General features: G+C 31.5%; 1 pseudogene; it reads left to right on the top strand.

The window, feature by feature from the left end:
• Positions 1-577: 577 nt before the first annotated feature.
• LOC145285107 (5S ribosomal RNA) lies at positions 578-695 on the top strand (annotated as a pseudogene).
• Positions 696-5,328: the final 4,633 nt, after the last annotated feature.

A 5,328-nucleotide genomic window follows, 5' to 3' on the forward strand; every position in this document is an offset into this window, starting at 1 on the left:
CTGCAATCAAGTAATGTGTTACATTTTTATTCTTCATTCATGAGTTTGTTAAAGTTAAGAATTAGTTACTGTTTATATTATATCTTTTACAGAAAGAAAATAACATATATACGGTTTAAAATTTTAAATTATTTTGTCGGTCTGTCACCTTCATTTACACGCGACTGGGCATCTCTAAAAGGGGCTCTGTCTATCGATACGTCTATTCGGCTCTTTGTTATTTTTAACTTTCAAAATGCTTCTCACCAAATGACCGTGGAATTCCCGTGGAACTCTCACAACTGAAAGCTTCTCGTTTATACAAAAACATTATTCTATGAATCAAGAGAAAAAAACTACCTTACTAAGAAATAAAAGAAATGTCCCCTTGAGACTAAATCTAACGAAGCCTCCCGGGGTAAGTTTTACAATTGTCAGATAACACCAACACCCACGAAACGCCCATTTCTGAAAAACGAAAAAAAACGTTTTTGGTTTTGCATTTAGGAACCACGCCTTTTCTCACGTTCAGTATATGCTTTATTTATTTTATTTCTTTCATAAACTTGTGAAAGTTATCGCATCAATGTATACAAATATGTACGTCATAATCACGTTGAAACACCGGTTCCCGTCAGATCACCGAAGTTAAGCAACGTTGAGCCAAGTCAATACTAAAATGGGTGACCATTTGGGAATTCCAGGTGCTGTATGTGCTCTCAGCTTATCTCGACATTGTTTCGAGGCATTCAGGAATTTTCCTTGCCACTGGACTCAAGCAGTGCCAATTCCATAAATGTGTGGTTGGGATTGCGCAAACCTTGCCTCACAATTACACGCGCAGCTACTCTACACTCAATATACAAATCAGCACTTCGGTGAAATAAATGCGATTTCGATTTCAAATCAAATTCATAATTATCTATAGTGATTTTCAAGGGGCACGTAATTGTTAATTGATTACTTGTTGTGTTCTATGACATATCTACTTTCGTTGGGTTCAATCTATACTCCTGTAAATGTGTGTGTGTATTTTTGTGTATTGATATTCATACTAAAACCACTTTTCTCTTTATTTAAAAAAAAAACCAACTTTCTTATATATGGGTCGTAGAATTGCATTCATCTTCAAAAGATCCCGCAAATTTACATATTCTTGTAAAGATTCATTTTCATTAATTCCTATTATTTTTCTTTTTTCAGTTTTCATATGGGATGATTATCTTTAGTTAACTATTACGTGTAATTATATTCATGCATATATTCTCCATGATTTATACTTGCGTAATATTCGCGTAAAAAGGTTAAAGTAAAAACATGAACTTATATATATATATATATATATATATATATGTATGTATATATATATATATATATGCGTACATTTATTTTTTAAAAAATTGCCTACCAAACTCCTGTCAGTTTTTAGTCTACATACATGAAATTATTATATATTGTATTCGGACCACGGCGAAACTTTATATTTTGGTTTATCCGGGGAAAATCGGTGCAAAAGTGAAAATTAATAAAATGGAATTTGCCAGGTGCAGGTCGAACAACGGCATTATGAATACGCCTGCGTAAAGTAATAGCTATTGGTTGATGTTTTAATTTTTAGCCTTGCAGCAAACATGTCCACTTAGGTTAGGCATTAACGTCAAAGGAAAAATAAATCGTAAGTTTTGGTTTCGATTCTCAGCGGTGGCGTATGAGACATTTTGTTTTTTTACTTTTTAAATCATTATATATTGGGTCCAATATAATATAACATGGTAATAAATCCGAAATCTGCATTAATCAAAATATCATATTTAAGTATATTTTACGACCGGGCAATGGCGAGTGACCTACTAGTATATAGTATATAGATTATACACACAATACATAGTGTATATATATATATATCTATGTATATAAAAATGTAAATGTTGGTTCGTTCGGAATTAATTGTCTAAAAAACCACTGGACGGATGGCTTCCACGTTTTGGTATAATATGTTTACTATATCCATGTGTGTTTTTATATATTTCTGTTTAATTATAACATTATACTTAATTTTTCTATGATAAATAGGTGGATTTCTTTGTACCGAGAGACCATTTTTTTATTTAGGGACAATTATTTATTACCGCTTCCTGTCACGTGACCAGTGTTACAAATTAGCGTTTTTCCTGCTATATCTGGAGATTTCGGTTACGATCTAGCGGGAAATTCTAGAAAATCTGGAGGTATTTGGCACCCACTCGCCTGCATTGATTATTAAAAAATAAAGAAAAGCGCTTGAAAATATTCAATGTAAGTAAAAAAAAAAAAGTAGCATTTATTGCCTTTGGTTACAATTATTTATTGATTATTTGTTTTGTTTTTCACTTTTTTTTCGACTAACCATTCTTAAATCTCACTATAAAATCGATTTTTCAAAGTACATTTTAGGTGGGGGGGGGATTCTAACCTCCGAAGTTTGGGTTTGTATTACTGTACACATAGATTCGAAAAAATTGTCAAAAAACAAATATATAAAAAATAAATGTTATCAAAGGCAACATAAGTTACTTTTCTGTCAAACTGGATATTTAAATTAACCATACGTGGTCTCAAAATGAATGACGACGCTCAAAGTGTATACACATTTTGACTCCTCCCTTTACTTAAAAATTCACCAAAAATCAGGAAATTAACGAATGTTAATGAAAAGTGCAGTATTTTTCAAATAATGATCGCAGAATATAATGAACTAATTATTTTTACTTAACTCTTAGTGAAAATGTTTTATTTTGTTTAAACAAAAAATACCTTTACTAAAGTTATGGTTTTCAGTAGTAAATAAAAAACGCAAGAATTTATTTTTGCTTTTTTTAAAGCATCGTAATTTGTAACAATAAAAAATAATATTTACAGTAACATTACGAAAAAAGCCCCTAAAGTCCGTATTAATGTATTCGATATAACTCGAAGAAAAATGAATTATCAAATACTATTCAGGAAATTAAAGATTTAATTAGATTCCTATTTCAGTGACCTAAATTATTTAGGGTGAAATGAGTTTAGGAATTTATAGCCAAACCTAAATATTTTTTTTGGAAAATATCCAGATACGCTACTACAGAACACCGACCACTCTAATTTGTTGGGGGGGGGACAAATATATAACAAATAAATGTTATCAAAGGCAAGATAAGTTACTTTTCTGCCAAACTGGATATAATTTTCGTGTTTTTATTCAATGTAACATATTTATTCAGCTCGAAAAACATACAGTGTTTACCGATGTATTTGAAAATTCAAGATGGCGTCTCACACCCTCTTTAACACCGTAAATTTGGAAAAAGGTGTTATAAATAAAAAAAAACTATCCAAAATACGGGTTTGTATTACTGTACACATAGATTCGAAAAAGTTGTCAAAAAACAAATATATAACAAATAAATGTTATCAAAGGCAATATAAGTTACTTTTCTGCAAAACTAGATATATTTTTCGTGTTTTTATTCAATGTAACATATTTATTCAGCTCGAAAAACATACAGTGTTTACCGATGTATTCGAAAATTCAAGATGGCGTCTCACACCCTCTTTACCACCGTAAGTTTGGAAAAAGGTGTTATAAATAAAAACTATACAAAATACTATTAAAAACCCGCCGAATATATGTCAACCTATGTCACAGTAACATGTATTGAGCGAGTTTTTAACAGTATTTTATCCGGTTTTTTATTTATAACATCTTTTCCCAAACTTACCGTGTTAATGAGAGAATCAGACTCCATCTTGAACGTTCCAATACATCGGTAAACACTGTATGTTTTTCGAGCTGAATAAACATGTTACATTGAATAAAAACACGAAAAATATATCCAGTTCGGTAGAAAAGTAACTTATCTTGCTTTTGATAACATTTATTTGTTATATATTTGTTTTTGACAACTTCTTCGAATCTATGTGTACAGTAATACAAACCCAACATATTTATTCAGCTCGAAAAACATACAGTGTTTACCTATGACTTGGAAAATTCAAGGTGGCGTCTCACACCCTCTTTACCATCGTAAGTTTGGAAAAAGGTGTTATAAATAAAAACTATACAAAATACTATTAAAAACCCGCCGAATATATGTCAACCTATGTCACGGTAACATATATTGAGCGAGTTTTTAACAGTATTTTATCTGGGTTTTTATTTATAACACCTTTTCCCAAACTTACCGTGTTAAAGAGAGAATCAGACGCCATCTTGAATTTTCCAATACATCGGTAAACACTGTATGTTTTTCGAGCTGAATAAACATGTTACATTGAATAAAAACACGAAAAATATATCCAGTTTGGTAGAAAAGTAACTTATCTTGCTTTTGATAACATTTATTTGTTATATATTTGTTTTTTGACAACTTTTTCGAATCTATGTGTACAGTAATACAAACCCCACCGACCACTCTAATTGTTGGGGTGGGGATGTGATGTTGGGGTGCGCGCGCGCCCCAACATCACCCCCCCCCCCAATGTACAAAGTAAAATCTTCGGAAAATGTTAAATGGTGTTCTAATTGGTAAATGTCGGTGCGTCACTTACGGAAAATTTGAAAATTCGATGTTCCAGGTAAAAAAAAAAAACAGATAAATTACCTCCCTACTCCAACTTGGTGTGCTTTCCTTTTCTTATTTTATTTCTTTTTCAGCTAATTTTAAATTTTCCACCCAAAAAGCGCTATAATGTATTTTTGAAAATTAGAAAATTCTATGTCCTGGAAAAAAATCCCCTCTCCCCCCCCTCACGTAGTATGCTTGGTGAAGCCGTCGTTTATGCTACAGCGTGCATGCGCGTAGCATAAACGGAAGTTGCAAAATGGTGGAAAGAAGTTCGTGGGTTCAGGGGTAAATACCATGCAAACGGTAAATTTGCCCCAAGTTTGACTATCAGATTCGTTGTCAGCGACCTCAATTACCTATACAAAAACAAATTAGAGTGGTCGGTGTTCTGTAGTAGCGTATCTGGATATTTACCTTTTTTTTCTTAAAAAAAATAGCATTAATACAGTAAGTTAGGTAAACTGACTTTTTCGTTTAAAAAATGGAATTATTTCCCTTTCGTTATTAACTTTTTTTTTTAATTTATTTGTAATAAATATTTTGTGTTTTATATACATAAAGTACAATTGTTGAATGTTACTGTTCTGATTATATTCGTTTGGGGGGGACACAATTAAAAAATTAAGAAAGATTAAAATGAAGCGAAATTTAAGTTTCCGTTCCATTTTTACAACAACCGTAAAACAGTGCATACTCAGCAAGTTTTATCGAAGTTTATAAGCATATTGAAACACTAAATCAACATTTTATTTATTTTTTTGCA

Source organism: Euprymna scolopes, chromosome 9 (genome assembly GCF_053919585.1).
Source record: "Euprymna scolopes isolate OS-2025 chromosome 9, ASM5391958v1, whole genome shotgun sequence".
Classification (NCBI taxonomy): Eukaryota; Metazoa; Mollusca; class Cephalopoda; order Sepiida; family Sepiolidae; genus Euprymna; species Euprymna scolopes.